General features: G+C 40.3%; 1 long non-coding RNA gene across 1 annotated transcript in view; it reads left to right on the top strand.

Moving 5' to 3' along the window:
- The first annotated feature begins 2,310 nt into the window (after nucleotides 1-2,310).
- LOC121075126 overlaps nucleotides 2,311-26,559 on the top strand; it is a 46,394-nt gene continuing 22,145 nt past the window's right edge. Inside the window, exons 1-2 of the long non-coding RNA XR_005822748.1 lie at nucleotides 2,311-2,409; nucleotides 23,500-23,653. This is a non-coding gene — a long non-coding RNA (uncharacterized LOC121075126). The remainder of the gene's footprint in view (nucleotides 2,410-23,499; nucleotides 23,654-26,559) is intronic.

Genomic DNA, 26,559 nt, shown 5'->3' with positions numbered 1-26,559 from the left:
GAAATACTGTGCACTGTTAGTAAATGTATGGTAGTAAGTTGGGGTGAGTGTTTGCTGTGCTGGAGGGCCCAGAAACCTTTCAGAGGGACCTCAGCAGGCTGCATAAATGGCCTGGTTGGTACCTCCAGCAGTTCAGCACAAGTCGTACCCACACCCAGTTCCCAGGCTGGGGTGACTCCATGCCACAATACAGGCTGGACCTAGAGCAGAGAAAACACCTTCAGAGAAAAAGCCCTAGGGTCCCTATGGGCAGCAGGTCGAACATGTTAGCTTCCCCTGATTAGCTGTTTGGCACCAGTGAGACAGCACCTGGAGCGTCATGCCTGGTTTGGGGCTCCCCGGCACCAGAGATGCTGAGGTACAGGAGTGAGCCTGGCAGTGGGTCGCTGCTGGTCAGGGGCTGGAGCACACGGGGGCAGGAGGAGATTCTGTGGGAGCAGGGCTTGTCCATCCTGGAGAAGGGTGGGCTGAGGGGAGGGAGCCTTTAGTGCTGCCTGCGTCGGGATGAGAGACAACAGGCAGAAGTGGGAGCATGGAAAATTCAAACTTGATATTAAGAAATATATATATATTTTTCACCTTAGAAGAAACACTGGAATAGGTTGCCTGGAGAGGTTGTTTTCTTCATGTCATGATTACCATATACTCCATGGCTTGTTTTAATGTACCCTTTGTCCTTGCAGAATACTTCAGCTTTATCCTTCTGAAATTTCTACAGGGAAGAGAGCATTTTATTGTCATTAGCAGCACTATGAGAATGGTAGGGTTCTGAACAGAAAATGCAGTAGAATGGACAGGCAGGGAATGAGGCTGAACACTTTAATATCAGGATTTTCTAATGGATTGCCTGAAATGCTTTGCGACTGTAGAAAGGCACGTCCCTAAAGAAAGAAAGCCCCTCCTTGGGGAGTAGAATTCACCTGGAAAACAGTTTTCAAATATTTCTGTTGCACAGAAATTCCCCTGTCCCCACTCCTTCCTCCCATCCCCAGCTGGAAATGATTTTTCTTTCTATTCAGAATTAGCTATAAAGTGTGAAATCCTGACCTCGTCAAGGCCACTTTTGATATCAGTATAGTAAGAACTTCACTCTGCCTTTAGGAAGTCTTGAAATATTTTTGAAAATGAGATGAAGCTATAAGTAGTGAAAACATGTACGGCAATTCCTGTTAGTGACTTCATGGTATAAGGCCATTCAGGCTAAAGACTGATAAAAAGGTATACCTGGTATGTGTACAAAGATATATGTTCATGCCCATGTGCATATGTACATAAACGTGTTCAAAAGGGCTGACCTAATAGATGGGACTCCAGCTTTGGTGAACTCTGGTCAGGGTACAGCCCTACACAGGAGGAAGTACAAGAGAAGAACCTAGAAACTCAGGTAATATCACTTGGTTTTGATGGATGTGTTTTTTAAGGGCACTGTTGTACATATGGTAATTGTTTTTTCTTATCCTCTGACAATGAGTTTCTGCAACACAAATCTGTCATCTCTTCTGTCTGCTTAATTTTGCAGATGTGTTGAAGTACCTCAAATAAATAAGAGTAATCAGAGAACCACACAATTTGCAAGATAAAGTGGGTGCTTACCTGTTTGGTTTGCCATCTGCTTTACTTTGGACCAAATACCAGTGTATTCAGTCCAAAACAACAGTGTGTATTTCTTTTATTATCTGTGCTTCCTGCCTCATATTTAATCAGATTTTTGTTATTTTATTACAGCTCTTTACTGATATGAATTAGGTAATTAAAAGTCCTCTCGAAAAAATTTAACACCTGTTCTGTGCCTTAAATATTGCTCACAAAACTCAGAAAGCTGTGAAACTTTATTTTACCGAACTGATCATTATTATTGTAATGTGAAGTGTTACACTTTCTTTGCACTTCTGTTTTCTGAGGAAGCTGTTGAAGTCTGAGGGAAAGCTGGCTGCTGCTGGCTCTAATTGTTACAAATTATGTGAAAATTATTGCAGCAACAGAGAGGATTTTTTTTCAATTTTTATTTATCTATCTATTTATTTATTTATTTATTTTGTTTGTGAAAGTGATGCCTCCATGTTGAAACAAAGAGGTTTTAGTGACTAGTTTTTAAACTGATAATTTCAATTGGCTTTACTCCATCAACCACAAGGAAAACACCTGGTGACTGTTTAATCCCAGCCAACTCTTGTTAACCTTTTGGCCTTCACGGCAACTATCAGCAGGGACCAAGTCAGTGGTACTAATAAACTGGCATTAAAACTTCCACCTGCTAATAACATCTTATTGCTTTTCAGTATTAAATAAAAGGAAATGATCTGTTTAATTACAGTCAAAGAAATTTTGCAATGCTGTGCTGCTTTGGATGGTGGTAGTAATAATGAAATGTATTGAGGGCCATGGCTACCTGAACTGATGGCTATAAAGGTAAGCTGGAATGACAGTAGCTGTAACATGGTGGCTCTTTGCCTGTAGCAAATGTGGATTATTCGTACAAAAAGATAAACTAGGGATATTTTCAAAAATATCCATAGGCAGTTGTAAGCAAAATTGTATCTAGTGATTGATTTCATCACTGATGCTCCCCTTAATCGTTTCACTTTACTGATATTTCTTAGCTTGGTGGTTTTGTTGTTGTGTTTGTTGTTGTTTTTTTACCCTGTTTGCAAAAAGGCTGAGTATGAATCACTTATTCCACCCCAAATGAAGTTGCAGCAGTGCAACTTGGTTAAACTTTACAAAACCAGGGTTGGTTCAGCTGAAGTTCTGCTTTCTTGGACTTGTCAGCTAGTTTTCAGTGTTCCTTTGCCCTCTCCCTCTTGCTGTGCACAAGGTCCTCTGAAGCCCAGGTCCCCTGAAACTAGCACATGCACACCTTTCCTTACGTTGTTTGTAATCCTTCATTGCAGTTACGTGTTATAGGCTGAAGAGGGTATAAGAGGGCCTGTTACTCTCCTGGTTTCTTCACAGAAGACGACCCCTCTAGAGAAAGGCACTGATGAACCGAGACCTCGGGGGGAGGAGAGTAAAGGAAGCTCTTGAGCCAATTGCGCTATCTGCTTCAATATTTATTTCTCACTCCCATAGCTCCCTCACAAGCCGTTATAGTATTGCTTTTTCTCATGTCTGTGCTGTACATTTTTTTCCCCAATGGGTACAGTACAGACACTATTGACTTTAACACCTGCCTAAAAACTGCTCGTCTGGAGTTTTCCTTATATTTAAGGAAGTCTCATGTGGGATGTAGGCTGAATTAGCAATCCAGTCTTTCCAGATGTGCATGCTTCTTTGCTTCATCTTCTAATTCCTACCCAGGTATCTTAAATATTCTAGGATAAAATTACATGGATGTTGAGTCACCAATAACACAGCTCTTTTTCCCTGGAGATCTGGTCTGCGTTTTGAAATGGGGAATACACATACCGCTTCCTTTATCATATTGTAAGTGAAAGATGCTATGCCCTACTGATAGGTAGTCTTCTTACCTGTTCCAAAGTGGCCAACTTTGCAATGTTCTTTTCAGCAGGAAATTATTTCATTTTGATATTACAACCTGTCCAAATTCCAATAATTTTAATGCCTTGAAATATACAGAGATCCATCAAAATTAAGATCACCCTTTTAAAAAGAGGTGTAATGCAACAGTACTTCACTCTTAATTGTCTGGTGGGATGTTTAATATGTGGGAGTGTTTGGACCAATAAGCTCATGAATGGCTAAATAAATGGAACAGGAAGCATATAATATCCATTGCACTGGCCACAGACCAGCAAATTAACGGGTTACACAACATGTTCCATCGTCTCGTGACTTCCAGAGAAAGAAGGACCCAGGTGGAGGAACTATAAAGTCAAGGGAATCTTGGTTCATGTCAACCCTGTTTCATGAACTTAACTCTTGTATTTATTTCTCCTGTGAGCTTTGGCTGGGTTGTCAGCATTATGCAACATTACTGTGGCAGACTGTTGAGAGACAATAACTTCAAAGACAGTAAATCTTTAAAAGGACAGAGGAAAACACTGATGCTATACATGCTGTTTGAGTGTTTATAGCTTAGCTTTTTTTTTTTTTAAATTCTGTTTTGCAGAAAACCTGCTGGGAATACTTATACAACTGCCATCCTGCTTTTAAAAAGAAAAGGAATTTCTTAGCTTCTCCTTTCTTGTTTTTCCCTTTCTTGATCAAGAGGTAGGCAAGCTATGTTTCCGTCAGGGGCCTGTTTTAAAAGCATCTGGTGAACTGTGTGGACAGGGGAATAAAAGGCCATGATAAACTACTTAATACAAAATAAAATGTATAATTTGTATGGGGATGATTTCCAGCGAGCAGAGTCATTGCATGATGCACATCTTGTTGCTAAAGATCATCAGGTTATGACAGGTAAGTCAATCAAACATTATGATTTACCGACATCTGCAAGTGTTCTAAATAAGTTGCCTCAAATTTGCAGGGTTAGCTGTGTGCCTGTGGCTTAATGAAGTTTTTAATTGTTTCAGTCAATATCAGTGAACTAAGATATACTACTCTGAACAGTGCTTTGGTGTGTGGTCTCTTAGCCTGCTGACTTCAGTAAAAAAAAAAAAAAAAAAAAAAAAAACTTTGCAGCTACAAAACTGCAAGTCTGTGCATTTTTGTGTAGCTCACTTTAGGAAATCAGTTATACAGTTGTTATTTTGCATGACACATCCTCTCATATTAATGTTTCATTTGTGAGAAAACTTCTAGTTTGCCTCTATGGCCACATGCCCTCCTTCCTAGTCCTGGAAATGCCCTATAATATCAGTAACACAGACAAAACTTGAAATCAGACTTCGTGAGATTGTATCTGCTGTGCTTGACTCCACCTTGCTTTCTGGGTCTTGTATAGCTTTATTCCACTTAAAATATTTTCAGTGGAGAGGCAACTTTTTTATTCCCTTTGTGTGCTTTTGCCCTGATGTTACCAAAGGTAGGAAAGACTTTGGAGAAAGTAATATGGTACAAATCTAAGTGGAGATGAAGGGAAATTAAGTGGCTGTCTGTCATTGGTAGTGACAAAAAATTGTAGAGGTGTAACTTCAGAGCATCATTCTCCGCTTACATGAAGTATATCACTCTCCGCTTACATGTACCTGAACCAACCTTCCAAGGAGATAAAACCTCCAGTATAAACTTTGCCGATGAGCTAATATAGTTTTTCTTAATAAAAATAATAGGTTTGAAAAAAGGTAACTACAATGATGTTTATAGCCAAGAGACACAGAAAAGAAAAACATTTCAGTGCTGGTATGATGGCTTGACTTTAGAGGGTCACTGAAATCAGAGTAGGTGTCAAATCTCAGAAAAGGGCAATGTTTTTGAACCTGCTGTTTGAACTGATATTTAGCAATAAACTTTCCCAAAGGAGAACTGTCTGCTTTGAGAGACTTGATTGTTTGGGAGACAGTTGTTCCAACAATGTGGTTATAGTTGGTTGCTTTCCTTTCTGAAAAGGAGGGGGCAAAAGCAGCACACTCAATGGATCAGGAAATGGGAAAAAGCATTTTGAGGACTTATAGTTGTAGGGTTTGTTCTGTATTTTTTGTTTTGTATTGTTTTTGCTAAGACTTATGACAAGAAGGCAGAGAGAATGGATGTCTGGTCACTGAAAGTGAACATAACTCCCGAGCTGGAAATGCAAAATCCTGGGTCAAGCAGATGGTTTCTTTGATGGGACTGAATACAGAACTAGTCTTGCAAAGGATTTCTTTTTTGGAATCGCAGCCAAAGGCATAAATATATGAGGAAATAGCTGGTTATATGGCAATGTGTTGGGGCATAGTAACAGACCGTACATGGAATAATAATTGGGTTGGTCAAATGCCTTTTGTGCCTGAGGCATGTACTCCAAAGCACTCAAAGAGCAGCTAGTTAAATGCCTGTAGCATAGCATCCAGGCGGTCAAACAAAACCTCTCTACAGAAAATTGTACAAAACACAACTTTGAGCAGTCACGCTACTCAAACCATCAAGCTATTCAGTCTATCCACTGCTTTTTTCCAGAGAGTGTCGTAGGATCTTCTTCTAGCTGATGTGATGTGGCTGTTGCTCCTTCAGGCTGACGTGACACAGAACTTAGCTCTAGGTGTTGTCTGGCTGGAACTGAAGGATGGGTGGGTCTTTGGTTTTGGTTTGGTTTGGTTTTTGATTCTGCTACTAATTGACCTGTTGAGAGGGTTCAGTAAGTGACATAAAATCCTCTCTTCTTTCTGTAAGACAAGGTGCCTCCTATTTTCTGCTCCAAAACTTGGAAAACCTAAGAGCTGCTTGCCTCACCAGTCTCTGCCACAGTGGCTGTGGGAAACTCGTCCTCCTCAGCTTCACCAAAAGCAGGATCCAGGGAAACAAAATCTGCACTTTCTTGCTGCAGCTGACTCCCGTGTTCAGGGTTTCCTGTAAGAATGATGACAGTGCTGGTGGTGCATGGGAACTGTCATCAAAAATGTTTTATGGGGGGAGTGTCATATATTTTACCAAGCTCACACTCAGGTCACCCAGGTTTGCCAGATAAACCCCAAGAAATCTCTGAACACCAGGACACCCTCCCACAGGCTGGGGAGTCATCAGAAAGGAGCAGGGTCAGGGCCAGGCCAGGCTGTGGCCCTGTGAGTGGCCTGTCTCTGTGAGGCCCATGGTGGGCAGGGCTGTGGGAGCTGGAGCCTGGCCTTGCTGGGGCAGAGGCTGACAGCTCTGGGGATAAGATGGGGTCCTGGGCATGGCGGTGAAGGGGGACAGCCAGGGCTGGGAGTGCTGTCAGGGCCATGACAGGCATTTGTTGTCCTCTGGTACAAAGATAGATCTGGTTCAGGATCCTCTGTTACCCAAGGCCTCTGCCCAGGAGGCCTCTCTCTATAAAATCTCAGTGGAAACCTTTTCTTAAGCTCTTCTTTAACACATATTTTTCGCCCTATCTATGGGCACTGTTGGTCAAAGGAACCGTCTGTCTCTGAGCTTTGAACTGCAGCTCTATTACTACAGGGCAGTGCTGATGGTTTCTTCAGGGTTGTGTTCCTCTCTGTGTGATGGCAGTTGCAAATGGCCTGTCATGATACTGATCTTAATCTTTTCAGGAATCATAGAATGGCTTGGGTTGGAAGAGACTTTAAAGATCACCTAATTCCACCCCCCTGCCATGGTACGGGGCACCTCCCATCAGACCAGGTTGCTCAAAACCCCATCCAGCCTGGCCTTCAACACCTCCAGAGATGAGGCACCCACAGCTTCTCTGGGCAGCCTGTAGCCAGTGCCTCACCACCCTCTGAGTGGAGAATTTCCTCCTAAACTCTAATCTAAATCTACCCCGTTTAGTTTAGAGACATTCCCCCTTGTCCTGTCATTGTCTGCCCAAGCAAAAAGTTGCTCACTATCTTTTTTATAAGCCCCCTTTAAGTATTGAAAATCTACAATAAGGTCACCCCTGAGCCTTTTCCAGGCTTAACAGCCCCAGCTCTCTGTCTTTCTTATGAAAATGTTTCCTGTGCTGAAATGGTGGGGTGAACAGCCTTATTTCCTCAAGGGCTTCGTGGGATGCACTGAAGAGAGAAAGGAAATATTTCTCATTTTTGACAGGGAGCTTATCCATAACTGCAATGCCATTATGTGCTGTATATTTGCCCTGGACATTAAATATAAATATTTCTAATAAGCACAGGTCATTTAAGGAGCCAGCCTGCTCTCAGAGCAGTCCTCAGTTCTTACTGATGTCATTAGCCTCTGTGAACATCTTGCTTTCTGTTAGATTTTCCAGTATTAGTCTTTTGCCAAACTGATCTTGTTTTATGTTAGTTTATATTCTCAGGTCTGTGGAATTCTCAGTGCTTGTCTAAAACTGGTTTTCCTACTGATTATCTGTCTCCATGCATAGTTATCATAGTGGACCATGTAGAGCAGGGGTTCTTGTACAAGGAATTAAATTTAGAAGCTGTGGTACCTGGGACTAAAGAAATACTAAAGAGCAATCTTCACTGACAGTCTCTGGAAAGCAACTGCAGTTCTGCTTTCTGTATGTTCTTTTCTTTGCACTGGCAAAGATAGATAGACATCAAGGCAGGAAGGCTACCACGAATTTGAAGTGAACATGTGTGAGCATGCTAATGGATTAATATGTATGAAAGACACGTGGCTTCTCTTGCAAAAGGAAACGCTCCCTTTGCAGAGTGTGACAAACTGTTTTTTTTTTTTTTCCTCCTGCAACATTGCCTATAATTGCTGTGGGGAGAAAGGCTTATATATAAAGTTCCTAGAGCACTGTTCAGTATCCACAGAGTGGATTTTCAACACTATTTTTAGGCTATTGCTTGATGAGTTAGAATGTGGATAGCTATGTGCACTTTGAAACCGCACAAGTCCATAAGGACAGCAAATAGTCACATTCCTAGGGGGGAAATTGTGCTGTCCCTCTGCCTCTCCTCACGGAAGAGTTTTAGAATTTTTTCCCTTCATTGCTGCCCCACATTCAATCTATTTGTTGTCAACAATATTTGAAGTCACAGCGGACATGGACTTTTGACTACTGCTGACAATTTTATATTGATGCAGTTAGATGCTCTCCTTGTAAACATTGGCCCATCCAAAGCAGAACTAATGCAAGCAGTCCTTCTGCTTGCCAATGTACAGATTGTTCCTCAAGTAAAGATCAGTCTTGAGTAGTGGGACAGAAATGTCATGCTGTGTTATAATGGCTGGGGAGTAGATCTGAAAATGAAATGCTATCTGAAATTATTTATCCAAAACAGCTAATTTTTCTGTTAATAATCTTGAGGAGCTACATAATGAATTTGCAAAATGAAAAACATAGTTTAAAAATATCAACCTTGTTCTTTGGCACTTTATGCTAATCAGTATAGTTTTAGCAACCTTCTGTACCATGTGTAGCAAAATTCTGTACTGAAGAGAGAGAGAGGTAAGATATTGCTTACATTTTCATTATGAGAAGATTATGATAGACTCCATCTTTACATTCAGTCCATCTTGTATATTTTAAGAGGGTTGAGAAGGTATGGGAAGGTTGCCTTACAGCTGTTCAGTCGCATAATCCTTGCCTGAGTTTATGTGTTTAAACAAAGCAGGGCACTTACAAAATGTGTCCCTTTGTGCTACTGATTTCCCGCCTGCCACAGGTATTCCTGCTAGACCTAGAACAATGCTATGACTGCTTGATCTTGCTCAGAACTTAGCTACACCAAAAGACTCATTTCTCACATATTTACTCTCAAATTTGCTACCCTTTTGCCTTTGTTACAGCCTCATTATTGCAAACAAGCTCTTAAATTTCCCAGGCTGAAATTATTCTGGGGAGAACAACTGGGAGTCAGTGAAATTTAGAGGTAGCAATAGGAGAGCATATAAACGCTCTGCTGAGGACCTTAAAAGCGAATGGTGAGGCCTTGAGATACAAATGAAGTGGCTGTATTACATCCTGTATGCTGAAGTGCGTCTACACATGCATCTGCTTCTTGATTTTTAAACTTCTGTCCATTAACCATCTGCTTCAGTTCTGGCAGATCCATCTTGGGTGTATGTCCCAGTACAAACACAGTGGGAAAGATTCTGTCTCAAGGGAGCCCAGCTTTACCTCTGAGCGGATAAAGGAGTGTGTGAGGAGAGCAGTGGCAAAAATTTAGGGTGTGTCGCTGATTTTTGTAGAAGCCCATCAATGTGCTCCTGATCTGGTACTGAAACATGAATTGCTTGTCACTGTTTCTGCTGCAGTTTTCACTTCCTTTGCAAGTGACATGTAAGCATCATCTGAGAAGAAACAATTGCTGTTGTTGTTTTGTTTCAGTTGTAAGACAAGAGTCAATTTCTATAGGAAAATTCCAACTCTTTGAAATTTATCAGCAGAGTGGGTGACAAGTCAGTCTTTGGGAGGAAAAAATAATTATGCCCTAAAATGTACAGTAGTGACTGTAGGACATCCTATCACAGATGACTAGTATTGTGCACTCTTTCATAGCCTTTAAAGCATTGCTTGGCTTTGCAACGTGCACATATTTTCTAGGAGTCTAATTTTAAATAACTTTGTTCGTTTGGGTGCTTTAAGTTTCTGTGAGCTCACTCTTTAAATAATATCTCCTCACCAACATTCCTGTGTGCATTGTGGCCACTGTACATATTTAGGTAACAAAAGTCTTTTGAATACGATTTTCAAAATTTCCTGATTGCACTTTAAGAAACCACCCAACTTTCAGAACCTTTGAACTACATGAAATGGAAAAGAAAAAATCTTTGACAAGTCGTAATAGAAGGTTAATTTTGAAGCAGTATGTATGTTTACTGCTTCTTAAGGGAGTATCTCACTGCTTTGCACGCTACTTAGTTGTTTCTGGAGCTGAAGAAACACTGCTTAAAAGGATTAATTTGGCAGGCACTCCTGAGACTTTGGAAGGTAAACAACTGTTTCTTTACTGTCAATACAGCAATTAAGGTCCAGAAGATTAAAGAAAAGAAAGTAAATGCAGTTTTGGCTCCTACAGTACACTGATGGCTTAGTGATGCTTTGCATATTTAATGAGGTGCCTTAATGATTCTGGAGCAGCAAAATCCAGATCAGAAGTGAAAACTTAAATATTAGTGGACTGCAGAGTATGAGTCATGTGATGCTCAGAGTTAGGCTGGCAGGGTTTCTTACTTTCAAGATTGGTGTCAGATTGTTTTGGCAAATGACATTTCCTTCAAATGCAAGGGATGTGCTGCAGCTGTCCATCTGTCTGAAGGTTTTCTCCTTTGACCTCTTCTAACAACATCCTTACCAAAATTTCCTTCCAGTTCTGGTTTTGTGTATAAAGAGAATGAGGAGTCTTCCAGTGAAGTTATTAAAACTGGTTAAAGCAGCATTACCACAATTTAAACTGTGAATTTCAGAGATACTGAGGCAGTCCAGAGTGACATTAAAGAAAAATATGTCAATCCCTTCACAGCCATTAAGACAGATGGCCCATCTTCATTCTTAGCTGCTTTGTTCACTGCATAATGCACAAAGTAGCCTTAAGTTAGGCTTTAACATCCCTGCTGTTTTTCTCCTAGTCTCTTCTTTTGGGCAGCACGTTTATCCTTAAGGGGGCAACTGTCGTGTCTCTTCAAATATAACTTCAGAAGATTAATTACATTGTTTTTTTTCAAGTGGGTGGGCACTTAGAAGAGGTTTAATTTGAATTTGGAGATTAAAAATGTCTGAAATTAATTCAGAACGCTGTATATGTGATACTATAGTTGATGAAGCTGGCAGTGTTACCTGCACATAGTGGGAGGACAGCTCTACTTTCACAATTTTCTTTCCCACCTATCCCACCACCCCAATGCCGTTTCTGCTGTTTCTAATCCCAAGCCTGTTTTGCTTCAAAGTTGGAGTAGGAAAGAGATGTTCCTTTGAAGAAGAAGAGCAATGGAGAAGCAGGTTTTGAACAAGATCCTAATATACACCTTAGGGAGCTCTTCATACCTTTATTTTGGCACACCAGCGTTTCGAAAGTGGCAGTGTTAGTTTCAAGTCCTCTGGATTTTCTTCATGACAAATTCAGGAAGAAATAAATACGATCGCTCTACTAGCTAAGTGAGGAATTTAATCCGTTCTGCCTTGTCTTCATTTACCTGTCCTGCTCTATCAATTTTACCACATTGAAGCGCAATTTAAAGAAATGCTGCCATAGTGCCAGGACAGCTCAGTTGTTTTCCAGGATGGCTGATGGAAAACTAACTCACACTGCAGAGCCCTCTTCCTGTGGAGTTGCAATCTCCTGTCCTAATAGTGATACCACCAGGAAGAAAGTTGGATGTACACAAGTTTATGGACACAAATCAGATGCATCCAGGGTTGCTGAGGGATGCTGTTTATTGTCTTGGAAAGATCACAGTGACTGGGGGAGGCTCCTGTTAGCTGGATGAAAGCGAACTTCATGCTAGTTGTGAAAGAGCAAGAAGGAGGAGGATTTGGTGGGCTACAGGCCTGTCAGCCTCACCTTAAACCCCATCAAGACGATGGAGCAAATCCTCTGCCTTTCAGAGGCTGGAATGAGCCTGGCAGGGGCCTCCTGCAGCTCAGCAAGGGCAACTTTCAGCAGGGCAACACCAGCCCCATCCTGGGCTGTGTTAGCAGGAGTGAGGGCAGCAATCCTTCCCCTCTCTTTGGCACCAGTGAGACTGCAGCTGGAGCATGGTGCCCAGCTGGGGGCATCCCTTCGGAGATGCTGAGGTACAGGGGTGAGTCCAGTGATGAGTTGCTGCCAGTTGGGGTGGTGGAGATGGAGTCAGGCTCTGGTGTTACTGGGGTAGCACGCGAGAAATAGCACGTGTTGTAACATGGGAATTTCAACTGGGTATTAGGAAACATCCTAGCTGTGGCAGGGCTACATGCTCCTTGTGTATCCTGGCTCTTAGTTTCTCTTTCACATTTGATTCTGCTTGTCAGAGCCAGCAACTGCATTAGAAATGCATTCCTCTTTGTTTGGATACTACTGGATATTCTATATACCCAGATTTATCTGTGCGTTTCTGACTTTGCTTTTGTGACTTTTCCAATAAGGTTGAATTACACATCTGTTTCCTCTTCCCTGCTGACACCCTCTTCCACCCAAATGTATGATTTTTTGTTCTACATCCTTTTGTTCTCTAAAATCGTGCAGAAACTGTGCAGGACGTTCTTTGAACAGTGTGTTTTTTGAAGTTTTTTTTGTCTTTAATTTCATTTCCAAAATGTTCCCTGGGAGGAATGTTTTGGTTTGGAGCTTTAATCTTTATTTGTGTATGTGATTTCTACTGGTATAGATTTGTGAGGAGGGTGATCCTCTTCTCTCTTACCCATTCAACTTTTATCCACACAGTTAAACTGTTTTCATAATAATTCCTAGTGAATATATTCTGCCATTCCTGTGTGAGGAATCTTTTATATGCAGTTTTGCATATTTTAACTGCAGTCACCCTTTTATGGATCCACCTTTATATTTTAACCTTACTGAATTGCTTGTGCTCTTCGGCTGTCATTTGTAGACAAGATCAAAAATGGGATTTACTTTTCCAAATAGTGAAATTGCTTTTGAAGCAGCAACTTACAGCAACTCTCAAAGCATAAGAACAAAATGGCCACCTATCATCTTCCTTATGTTCATCCATAGACATCTATATTTTATTTTATTTTTTCTTCTTGAAAGTAAAAGCTTTGAAGCCAAACGTACACCTATATTGTAACTGTTGGCTACATAAAAACATATTTATCCTGGACAAATGCTCTTGAAACTGAGATTTTAGTGACCATTAGGACAGGCGACTGAGGTTTACAGCCTTGCTTTATTAAGGTGTCACTCTACTGTCTAAAAACTCACTTATCTAAAATGTAAAAGACAAGCAGTTAATGAAAGAGGTTGCACCAAGTATGTTATTTCTTTGTGAAGGCACTTGATATTCAAGTGAAGGCACTTACAGAAATAATGTTTGGACTGCTCTGAAAAGACACGGACTTTGTTATTTAAAAAAAAAAAGTTATTGTAAAGCTTGTGCGCATGAAATCATTTTTTCCTCATCTGAAGTTTCCTGGTTCACTTATTCTGGGTTCTTTCGACTTAAATGCTCTTCCCAGTGTTTAAAGTCACAGTTTGCAGTTACTACTCAAGACCCACGCAGAAACACAACATTCTTCACTTCCCCGTGTGATCCCTGCACTTGGCTGTGTAAAAGCCACTGTGTTGGTTCTCTGAAATAGTAATGCTGAAGTGGAAAAGACAGTGCAGCAGAGAAAAAGACAAGTCCACATTTGCTTCCAGTGAAGTGTTCAGAGTGCTTCATCCTGCCGTCTCGGTGTTGATATGCTTTGCCTTAACTACCTTTTCTGCTAGTGTTTTCTGCATTCCCTATTGGGAAACTACAGCAAAGAGAATCTTTCACATGGTGTGTGAAGATCCAGAAACTCATTATGGTAGCAGCCCCGCAAGGCAGTGCTGGGAATCAAACTGTGAAATTGCAATTCCTGAAGGGCAGTATACAGGGCGACATGTTACTGTAGTTTTCCAATGGACTGAGCCGCCCAGTCATCACAACAAATGATGCTAAATCCCAGCAGCTACCCTGTATTTATTCTGTAATTTATGCTCCAGGGGATATAATCACGGACAAAAATTCCTTAAGAGAAGTTTCCCTGCAAAGTTTAGCCTTAACAGAGCAACAACCTTTCCTTCTATGAGCAGTTAATACAAAGACAGGATTGTGGGTTGTTGTTTTCGTATGTTTTTCTTGTCCCCTCCTTCTTTCCCCCATGTCCTTTCGAGTCTTTCAGACCAATAAAGAAAGTAATTTAACTACATTGCAGTTCAGGAAATTGTTACTTGACATAATACCTACAGAAACAGATCCTGCAAATAAATGTAGAGAATTGAAGGAGCTCCACACCTACGTATTCGGTGGTAATCCATGCAGGGTCATATACGACATTGCAGATGTGTGAAGATGCGTCATGAGTACAACATGTAATGCACATATTTTAAATTCATCTATACATTAATTTGAAAAAACGTGAAAAATGTGTTTATTATGGGGGTCTCCACCAAACATTAGAAATATTCATAGACTCAAAGAAGAATTAATTATCGAGAGCTATAAATGATGAGGGGTAAATGTAAAGGTTCAATATCCCTTTTCCTTACAGAGTTTAACTAACATATAGATACTGTTCTTGTGGGTAAGTCCAACTTCATGTGTCACACAGTTCTTGCATGTAGTTTTGACATGGCCCATTTATTAAGCTTTATGGTTTTAATAGTTAAAAACACATTCTCCTGTACAAACATTCACACACAGCTGGCAAGGGTACAGTCAGTTCCTCTGCTGTAATGATGTGTTTGTGTTCCCGTTGTACTAGGGCAGTGCAGGTTTCAAACAAACTGAGTCTCTGAATATTTTAGCTGATAAACTCTAGTGAATCCTTACTGGGGATGAATGATCCATGAAATGTTTATAGTTTGGTCTAAGTTTGAAGTAGATACTCCCTGCAAAATGGCAAGTCTCTCTTCCATTTCAATGGCTACCTGAACCTTTCAAAGTGTTTTAGTTTGTATGGATGCATGAAGAACAAGATTCCCTATAAAAGAAATGCAAGTAAGTTTAATAACAGGGACACAATACTAACACAGGCAACTTTAATTACTTGCGGTAGTAAAATATATATGTATATATGTTCAGAAAATGATGACCTGACTTCCAGTTCATCCCGTGTGGCTTAGTCTTGGATCTGCACCTTACTTATGGATGGGTCTGCTGATTTCCCTGGTGTTGTTACAGAAAGCAAAGCTCGGTGTGGGTTTCTGGCACTATGTGGAGACTATTACTGTAATTCTATCTTCAGAATTTTTTTTCTTATTTAAAGCCCTTGGAAGTAGCCTCCTTTACAGTTAGTGTCCTAGCTTTGCTTTACTCCAGAGCTAAATTTATTTCAAAAGGCTGAAATAAGAAGTTTTTAGTTACTGGCTAAACTTATTCATATCTTTTGGTCCTTTTCCTAACAATAAAATGCCCCAAATTGCATCCCAGGGGAAAAATGCTGAGGAGCGGACATAGGATATGAATAACTGCTATGGAAGTTACATGATTTTTTTTTCTATTACATAAAAATGGGTCCAAAGCTTCTTCCTTTTTGTAGTCGATGCCACTACAAGAAAAATGGACGTATTTTAATTTGTTAATTCCTGAACCTTTATTAAAACTGTTTTCAGGGAAGGAAGAGTAAACGAAGTTGGTAAGGCTATGAAAAAAGTTTGCATTTCTCTGGAGGCCTCTTGGATGACAAAGGTGTTACAGGATTCTGGGAGTGCAATTAGGACAGTTAGAAAAATCAAAATAAAGAATAGACTTTTAGTTGTACATGTAATTAACCACTGGAGCTATCCGTCTAGGGATGTGACAGATCTGTCATCATTTTTTTTGTCTTTGAATTCAGCCATCTTGTGCAGAAAGACTATAGACTGTAATGAACTCTTCTGATCTAGTAATCTGTAAAAGTCCTAGCTCGATACCATTGAAAAATGCTGTGAAGGTGACAAGACACCTGACAGACTGTGGTCAAAACTGCATTTTAAATGGTGAAATTTTAATAGGGAAAAAGCCTGTAAATGGAATGCATATTAGAGTGTGTGTGGTGAAAAGTAAAGCTGTGAAATCTTCTAATTTAATTTAAAGGTTACTCCTTCCATGTATTTGAATTTATCTTGCAGATAGTATTAATATGGAAATTGTGTAGTTGTTAGTTTTAGTACCATAAAACGCAACTGAATGTACTGTATGTTTCACTGGTAATTGGAAAGCATTATTTAGGATGTGTTGCTAGGGAATTATGTATCAGCTATTATGCCAAAACTGAGAGGTTGCAGGAGAAGCAGTGACACTGACTAGTTTGGAGAAAGGCTGTTTCATGAATTAGCCTGTAAGATGCAGGTATTTTGCTGCTGCTGTTTTTCAGCTGGAAATGAAGCAACTTGAAAGATTAATTAGAATTGAAGAAGATAGGGGGTTCTCTGCAGGCAGCACATGGCAGGCTTCCTTTTGGATATCAGGTGCTTTTGCAGTTTTTGATTGGAAGTAGATTTAAGCTTGTAATTGCTCATCTTTTGAGGAGTTCGTTGGTTCAAGATTTCCTGCATTTGGAGTGTTGTGGTATGAAGATATTTTGCCTCAGCTATTAGCACAGTTAGGCTCTGCTTAGCAGTGATTGTCAGAGGTCTTCGTCTTTCAGAATATGCACTGCAAGTGCTGAATAGTTAGGTTGCCTATGGTGTATCATATAATTGTGCTGTTGTAGCACTGATGAAAGTTAAGAGTGCGGAAATAGTGAGGTATAATTAAATAACAAAACATACCATACTTTTAGTTTAATTCCTGTGAAACTTCTCTTTCATCCCAGGAAAAGTCTCTCACTATGCTTGAGAAAGCTTCTGAGATTCTCATGTGTTTATATGGACGTTTAAGTAAAATGTGCACCACAGCAGAAGGAATTAAATCTTTCAGTAGTGTTTTTTGCCTTTTTCACCAATTTCTCCTCCCATACAACCAAGTTTAAAATGGCAGGGTCCCAGCCACCTCTGTTTCTGGCTGTGATGAAGAGCAGCTGCACGGCAAGCATGAGCCAGTCCCTGAAGAAAGGAGCAAAACAAGTGTTAAGGTGTGAAGCCGATCATTCTTCTCAGATATGCAACTGATCAGAGTTTCTGTTTAATTTTGTTTGTTTGTTTTCATATCCATTTTGGAGACCTGCATGTTGTAAGGAAACTGTTGAGGAATAGTTTATGGTTTTGGTTATTTATTTTTTTATTTTATTTTTTTTTTTTGCAGAAGTGGCCAAGTGGCTGACTTTCACCAGCTGCCAGGCACCCACCTGGCCACACTCTCACTCTCCCCCTCCCTGGCAGGACAGGGGGAGAACACAAGATGAAACAGCCTGCAGGACAAGATAAGGTTAATTTATTGCCAATTTAAATAGATTTGGATGGTGAGAAACAAATGCAAGTCTACTGCCCCCTCCACTTCTCACCCAGGCTCAACTTCACCCCTTTCATCCAGCCTCCTCTACCTCCTCCCCGCAAAGCTGTGAACGGGGATGAGAGGTTGCAGTCAGTCTTTGACAGCTCCTCTTCGCTGCTCCTTCTTCCAAATGCTTTTCCGCTGTTCCAGTGTGGGTCCTCCACCTGGGCTGCAATCTTTCAGGAAAAACCTGCTCCAGCAGGGGCCCTTCATGAGGCACAGCTCCTTCAGGGTGTGTCCACCTTCTCCACCATGGTCTCCTCCATGGCCTGCAGGGGAACCTCTGCTCCAGCGCCTGGGGCACCTCCTCCCCTCCTCATCTTCTTTTCCCCTTGGTGTCTGCGAGGCCATTTCTCACACTGTTCCCCTGACTTCCTGCTGCTAGGTGGGGCTGGAGCCATCTGGAACTAGCCATGTCTGGCAACAGGCAGGCCCTGCCTTGCCTCACGCAGCGGCCCTGCAGGCCCCTGCCACCACCTGGGCACCACGACGCCCTAACCTGGTGTTGCTGCAGGGCCTTTCCTGTCTATAAAGCCAGTTGTGTTTGTTTTTAATTTGTTTTTAAATGAAAACAATAATGGATATAAGGCACAGATGCTTTATTTTTTGCATGTCAAAACCATGTACCGCCATTTCCTGTCAAGTGTTGCTGCCAAACTCCTCACTGGGGTGAATTTTAACACTCATGGTGGCAGATCTGGGATTGGTCTCAGTCTCTTCAGTGCTTGTTCTCTGCATCATCCTGAAGGTCAGTGACACATCCCACATGGATACATGCCTTCCATGGTAGCTGCTCAGTGGCCAAAAGGTATTTCCATGCCCTTACCCCCACCACTGTCCCCGAGGTAGGTGCCAACAGTGGTTTCAGAACAGGAGAGTGTGACCAGTCTGTTCTCTTGGAATATGCAGATACTGTACTGCAAATGTTATTTTAGCCTTGTATATGTGTATGCCACAAATTTGTGTCTCACTTCTTGTGAATGACGGTGTTCAATGCACGGAGCTGAGGCACTTCTCTGGGAAAGAGTGGCATGAACATGCAAAGTCACCCAAGCTCCAGGATATATCTGTAAAAAGGGATAGGGCATTGGGGAGCGCTCCATTCATCAGCGCTGAATTCCTGAAGGTGAAAGAACCAGCCTTTAAATAAAATGAAGGGGTCTTCATGACTAAAGGAACTGAAGAAAACACGCTAGCTGCCTGACAGTCCTAAATGTGATGAAAATCGTCCACTGTAGTGGATACTACTGTAAATCTTTGTCTACCTGACAGATTTACATCTACTAGCTTCCATAAAATTCACTGTTAATGGCACAACACCTATTAAGCTGAGGTATTTCTAGATATACTATATCATTGTATTTTACTGTAGAGTTTACATTATTCCTAGCATTTCAGTGCTTATATTATGAGGTGATTCAGACTGAAAATACATAACTTTTTCTGGCTTCTCAAGGACAAGCTTTTATTTTTGAGAAGCCATTCAGAAATGACAGGCAAAATATTGGAAATAATAAGGCTGAAAAATAGCATACTGCGGAATGGCTGAGATTTATTGAGATATGCATTTAGCTACTTTACGGAGGTATTAATAAGGTGCCAACCAGATTCTTGTGTTTTGTTAGCTGCATTTCTGCCTTCTTTTGTGTGTGTGTGTGTTTTTTTCCCCTCCCTCTTTTTGTATGTCCAAATAACAATTGGAGGACTTCATTGAGAAGGTTGTAAATGAAGTACATGATGAATATTGACATGAAACTAATGTTAACAGTTTAGAAAGATACTTGTTCTTCAAGAATCCCTCCCTGCGTCAGTGTAAAATATGAGCTGATATAACTGAAAGCATGTGCTACCAGCCAGTATCCTGTGCTGCAAATTTCTGAGTGGATACTGGAAGATCCTGAGAGAGTATGAGTTCCCTCCCCTTAACTTCAGGATGATCAAGGGCATCCACTCTATATGCGAAAAGGAGCTGTGGCATCTGTTACCTACAGAATTGGTGGCTAGCTTGATTCAGTTTTCATCTGAGTTTAGCAGAGCAAGTACCAGAAATGAAAGGATAACATCTCAAAAAGTAAGCTCGGTGTGCTGGAGACTGTTTCCCAGGTACTTGGACAGCATCAGTGCTACTGAAAATGAGAAGAGCCAGTCTCACCCTTCAGAAGTTTCTAAAACCCATATGCTATTGTGAGTTTTTGGAAAAGCTTTTCTGTTTCTTTAGTTCAGACTCTTGTAATATGGTATTGCTTTCTAAGATTGCCAATATGCTCTTAGCTTTTCTTGTGAAACTAATCCTGCATTCTGTGTGCCATATTGTCCTACATACTTTACTAGAAAACTGTATTACATGAGAATGGATCAAAGACTTGAGCTGAAGGGACAAAATATGACACCTCTCTCCATCCCCTGCCAACAAAAAAAAAAGCCTGAGTTCAGCTGTTTCATTCATAACAAACAGATGGAATTTTAGAAATTTACTTCATGTTTCCATGTTATTCTCCTTTGTAAAAATCTGTGATTTCCAAACAAAGTAGAAATGGGGAACATTTTTACTGTAGTAAAATTTCCAACTCAAAAGCTTCAGTGAACATTCTTGACAAGGCCCTGTTGTGTTGCCTTTGTTCTTGAAGTTAAGTACGGACAGTGACTAGTCCGTGCCTCAGTGTGGGTGTTTCCTTTGTGGTCCATGCTGTTGGGGCCCATGGCTTGTTCTGTTGACTGATTGCTGAGCTTCCTTCTTCTCTATGCTAATCATGCTTGTTTATTCATTTCTATTAAATAGTGTTATTCTAAGAATTAGCTTAAGGTTAAATATAACAACTCACTTTTTGTCGGATTACTAATTGTAAAGCGAAAGATACAATGTCTATCATAATTTTGATTAATAGAAATCAGATCAAAGCTAGTTATTATTACCTGCTATTATTATTTTTAATTCCTTTCCATTCTTTTCAGTCTTGGAAATAAAGGTTCTTTTGTACCATTTTAGCTGATCAGCTGTTTTTCTGACCAAGCAGCATTTGATGTTGCCCCCCCCCCCCCTTTTTTATTTTTATTTTTATTTTATTTTTTTACAAACACTGCTCAGCTATCCTTCCAGCAGGATGTGGGAACTGGAAAGAAGCCCCATAAGAAAATGAATGTGTATTGGAGGGCAGCAACAGCAAAACAGCAATTTTGGGCAAATGGAGTCTCATATTTAAAGAGTGTGACGGCTGTTTCCCAAATGCAATGCTCCAATACATAAAGTAAATGTTATGTTTTCTTCTCACAAAAGCTGGCATACATAGGCAACCTCTATCATAAGGTTTCACCTCTTAATTCAAAAGGAAAGCTCACTGAGCATAAAGAGTGTGCATACTATAACAAGAGAAGCTTAAAGGTCAGAACAAAAATGAATGTAATAACTGTAGTATTCTCACCTATGCACGGATAGGCTTTTGCATGACTTAAGATACAAATCACATCCCAAAGTGCTATACAACAGTGGGGGGGAGTCTCCTGCTGGCCTCAGAGGATAGTCTGTGGGCAAAAGCAATGAAGAATTGACACCAAGATGCCACGTCAGGGGTAAGATTTGCCAAATTTGGGTCTGAATCGCTCACCTGGCAAAGTTGCATAAATCTGCAGACAGTTTGAAAATTGGAGCATATGGAGACAGGGAGCACATTCCATGGTGCCAGCTAATGAAAATATGCAGTGTGAAATGAGCTAACATGGATGTCCCATATACTAGAGAGATTTATATTCTTCCCTTGGGGAGTTCAATCACTCTAACAAATTACAAGTTTAATTTGCTTGTAGCAATGACCTTGGGAAAGATTATTTGCTCCGCTCTTCTGATAAAACTAATCTAGACATCGTGGAGGTGTCATTTAGGATTTCTTAATCTTTAAGTCTGTTATTGGTGCATTCCTCAATCTGTGAACTATTTCAAAGCCATTCACAAAAGGGGTCTAAGAAAGCAAGCCTGTTAACAAGAAGTTTAAATCCTCTATTCTGGTTTCATACCTCCACTGGAGAACTTTTGGAAGTCCAAATATTGGACTATGGCCAATTCTTTGATCACTTGCTTTGCTGATTACAGTAGCCTCAAAGCACCAAGCAGTAGCAGCTGAAGTAGTCCTGAAGAGGCCATTCCTCAAAGCCAGCTGACTGAGTGAACTTGTATCGTGGCTGCAGCCTGGTCAGTTTATGCCTAGGATGGGCAGAAGCAGGATATTGAGCTAGTCCTGCAGCTGCTCTGCCACGGGGCAGTGCTCAGAAACTCCCTCCCAAGGGAGGGTTGGTATAAAACCAGCACCTGGTGCTGCTGCAAAGGATCCCACTAAGGTCCTGGCATGCAAGGAATGCTAGCGAGAAGGAGCACTAATTAGGAAGCGTTAAAGAGGGAGTTGCTGGCTTCTTTCATTTTTTAACTTGTCTTTTTCTTTGCTGTTAGAGTGAAATTTAAGATGCTTAGAGATATTCATTCATAATTAAAAATATTTAGCTTTTTTTTCTGGCAGAAATCCAAGAGCGCCACTGCATGGAGCTCCACAGCCATGTCATCGTTATTATTGTGCAATTACACTGCTAATAATTGTGCTGTATTTTACAAGTGGGGAATTTGGAAAAGTGGAAAGGGAACAATGTGTTCAAATAGCTTAATGGGCATTGGCAAATGAGAACACAGTCTGTATCTCCTGAATTCAAATTGATGCTTTATTCAGTAACACCTCCCCTTTGCCCCCCTTACTCCCTTTGCACCCAGTTTTGTACAAGTTGCCAGTTCTTTACGGCAGTTACTGTGTGGATTATTTACGTGGCGTTGTCTGTTTCTCCCCATATCTGCTCTCCTTGTGCTTGCACTGGGAGAACACGAGTCTGATTCTGTTCTGACCTTTCAGTAAATTAACTTACTTCTGCCTGTGTTTGCCTTCCTTGAGACACATACCTGCTTACCTTTTCAATTACCTTCTTTGCTATTCACATGATTTTTCTTAAAATGTATAACTCTGGTATCTGCCAGCATCCTCCTTTGAATCCGTACTACTTTGTGAACAGAGATCCTTCTGAAGATGGGCTAGCTCTGAGCAAGGTGCATCTCAGCAGCTTTAGAGCCAGACTTAACTATTTGAACATGAAATATTTTTTAGTCTGAGCTGCATCATCCTTAGGAAATAGTAAAAATGCCTTTACTTACAATTAACTGGAAAACAGGTGTCTCTAACTTTGCTCATCTGCCTTAATGAAAGGAAGAAGAAAAGCAAGGAGAGGGAAGATGAATGTGTAAAGAAAAAAAGGAAAAGGAGAAAATCCTTTCTCTCCAGTATGTGAGGCATGCTGTGTTTTATCTCTTTGTTTATGCTGCATTGCTGTCATTGGGAAGAATATATTTTGAAACAAGAAAATCCTGCCCCTATGAAGTACAAAAGTGGTTTTTTTCTTTCTTTTTTTTTTATTTTTTTTATTTAGAGTCCTATATAGAATATCTCTGAGGTCAAATTCTTTCTCCTAGTTAATTTTTGATTTGTTTCCTGTGTCTAATTTCTTTTGAGACTACAAAGGAATAGTTTAAGACAATTACAAGGCAAATACTGAGTACCAGTGAGGAGACAACATAGGCAGAGAGTTCTATCAGATCATGCTGTCAAAGGACTCAGCAAATCTGGGATTTAGTGCTTTTGTTGAAACAGACTTCCCTATGACCTTGAATAGGTCATTCAGTTTCTTTGTGCTTCAGATCCCCGCTTGTCAAACCGATAATAGTGCTTTACCATTTGCAAGGCTGTTGTGAGTATAAATGCAATTAAATAATGTAGGATGCCATCAAAGTGGTGACATTAAAGAAAGTAAATGGAATTAAGCTTAGGGTTAGTTCTTCTCACAGTTATATATTTATAAATCGAGAGTTGCCTTGCTGGTTAATAATGTGTGGCAAAAATCAGCACTTCAAGACCTGTTTGCCCCCTAACCTGGGTAGAGGTAAACTGCCTTGTTTACCCCTCCTTTGTTTATTTACAGATACAATGCTGTATGTCTTCACCCTTCTGGATCAGCAATGTATTTGCACTGTGCAGTGGGGGAAAAACAGCCTAAGCAGAGCCAGCTTTGGGGCTCTAAAGCCACAACATACAATGTAGGCAATTCCCAGTGCTTGTCCCAGTGGAGTACTGCTGTAAGTATACACACAGCTCATTGAATGTGTTTTTTTGGTTTGGTTTCTTCCCACATACACACTTCCCCCCCATTTGCCTGTTCTTTCCCCCTGCAGTATGCTATGGCATCCAACTAATGGGAAGTTACAGCTTGGCACAGTTCGGTGGGACTTGACCTTTGCTAGCTGACAGACCAATGGTTTTGATAGCACAATTTCCTGCTTTTGGAGGAAAGAGTTCTGGAGTGGGGCAAATTTATTTATTTCTACCGTAGAATGTTTATTTGCATAGCATAGAACATAACAAGATTTATGTGTTGAGTTGAATCCCTCAGGTATAGTATAAATATAATTACAAGAACATATAAATATATCTATACTATGCTATTGGGCCTTTGGCACCACAAATCTTATTTCCCTGACTGTGAAAATAAATGTTTTGGAAGAGAAATAAATCATTAATTTCTACTGTTGACTCAAACCAGTAGGGAAAGAAATATGTAGGCTGTTGGCCCAGAAGATGATCGATCCACTGTCCTGGGACATCCCAGTGCAATTGGTCTATCCCAAATGGTATTTGCAGACAATTTTAGTTGTCACAAAAGGGTGTAGATATGAATTTTGACATTGTAAATGCAAAGTATCCTAAATAAATGCTTTGCTTAATTAATTCTACTTCTTAAAATATTGGACCTTGGGTTTTCCAAACTGAGACTTAAGAATTCTAGAGCTCTCTTAAAAGGTGTGTTTTGTATTTCTAATTGTCCAGCGAGTTAAGTGGATGCATGTGGCTTTCTTCACCATTGTCATATAAATTCTTCTGGAAGAAGAATTTCATGTCTGAAAATGATAGCTGTTGCAGTGTGAGCACTTTAGAAACGCTTTATCTACTAGCACAGCAACCAGGAGTCTGAGATGAAGGGAATTCCTTCCATGTGTGTGCTGTATGCGTTGGTTTCTTTTTTCTTTGACATATAGGTAAGGCTTTGATACAAAAGGGCCATTGAAGGTTCTGTTGTCCTTGCACAGCTTTGTGGTCGACTGAATCAACCTAAGGTTGTCTGATTAGTTCTGAAAAAAGAAGAGTTAATATGACACCAGCGTTAACAGTGAGTTGGTTCATATGATGGAACAGACTGCGTCTTGGGAAAGCTGGGACTAACCTTGGTCAAAGTTGTCTCGCTTCTTTGCATATTTACCTCCCTACAACATGAAACATATTTTATTTTTGGAGACTGTATGTTGTTTGAGGCAGAGACTTTCTTCACCAAATGTATGCAAATTACCTGGTGTGGCTTAGATCTTGCTTGGTTTAGACAATCATGAGAAGAAATATACAGCCTGTGGATTGGTTTGTTTGTAAATGTTAAGGCCCAAATGTCCTCCCCGAACCAGCAGGTCTGACTTTGTGTGTAGCTTAGTAACTGTGTTGCAGAAGTCTTGTGGTCTGCTTTTGAGCATAGTAACTTGGCTAAATTAGGTGATCTTTAAAACTAGTACAACAACAACAGCAACAAAAAAAAAGGAACGACCCCATCCCCCCTCACCGAAAAAAAAAAAAAAAAGGAAAAACCTGATATTGATTCAAAGTTTTGCAAAGAAAGAGAAACTGCTTTAAACAGTAATTTGTTGTGATTGATTGTGCTTGCAGCTTGAGATTTGAGCCTTATTTCTCAACTATGTTTATCTAGTTTGAACTTGAAGCCTTGAACATTGTTCATCCTTTTGTCTTTTAGACTGAAGAGGACTGTGCCATCAGATTAGATAAAAGTAACATAAAAGTTACCACATTCATCTGCTTTTAACTTTCTCATTGAAAAGCAAAATAAATTGTATTACTCTAATCTCATCTTTTTAATATATGTTTCTTTTTATGGCTCTCAGAACCTCCTCCAAATGTTCATTATCTGTCTTGAAGGCTTGGAGCCAGTTGACCTACTATTTAATCCCAACTGTTTCAGAAGGCTTGCATATAGAAGATTATATAGCAAGCAGTGAATGAGAACCATCAAGTATAGAATGCAAATATGACTAACCGTTTAGCCATATATGAGTAACAGGCAGCATAGTTCAGTTTAGCTTTAGGCAAGCTGAGCAGAAGTTACGGAGAAGGAAATTTTGGAGATCAGAGAGAGATGAGTCAAGGGTTTCTGTAGCTAAAAGGTCAGAAGAAACAGCCTCACAGCTACATAGGCAATGAATATAACTTTTACCCTTAGTGCAATCCTATTTCAATATAAATAAACTATCTTACTGATCACCTTATATTAAGGTATTTTATATTATAAATGAAGATAGTAAAAGAGAGGCTTCTGTAGACGACAAGCACTTCTTAAAATATTGTTGCTGAACTTGGGTAAACCAGATGAGAATTTTTAGAAAAAACATAGCTTTCCTATAAGAGTTTCTTCATAATGGTCTTTCCACCTAACTTAATTATGCATGTTCTTATTTTCATTCTGCACACAGAATCATAATTTGGACACAGCTCCTATCCATCATGGTAATACACGTGTTTACTATTTTATAGCACTCTTGTATGTACTCATTGCAGTACATGACTAAGCTGTTAAGCAAAACTGTTTGCTACCGTGAAAGCCTACTTTCTTTAGAGTGGATGCCTACCACTCTCATTACTTCCCAGCTGCCATGTTAAGGATTAACAGGCAGAGATGGATGCAGATCTTCAGATGGACTATTGCTCATGGAGTTTTCCAGACTCTCTTTGGTCTTTGCTCTCTTAGGAACTTAGGTACTTGGGAAAGCTGACACCAGCTTATCTCCCTATTCTTCCACTGTAAGAAAAGGGAAGAGGGAAACTGGCATTGTGCCAGAAGGAGAATGAAAACGTCTGAAGTTATTTTGAATCCTCTGTGGAAGCATCTTCCTTCACAAGCTGTAGAAGTGTAGTGTGCATGAGTCTTCTA

The sequence above is a fragment of the Cygnus olor genome, chromosome 1 (assembly GCF_009769625.2).
Source record: "Cygnus olor isolate bCygOlo1 chromosome 1, bCygOlo1.pri.v2, whole genome shotgun sequence".
Lineage (NCBI taxonomy): Eukaryota > Metazoa > Chordata > Aves > Anseriformes > Anatidae > Cygnus > Cygnus olor.
This window is presented reverse-complemented; position numbering and strand designations above follow the sequence as displayed.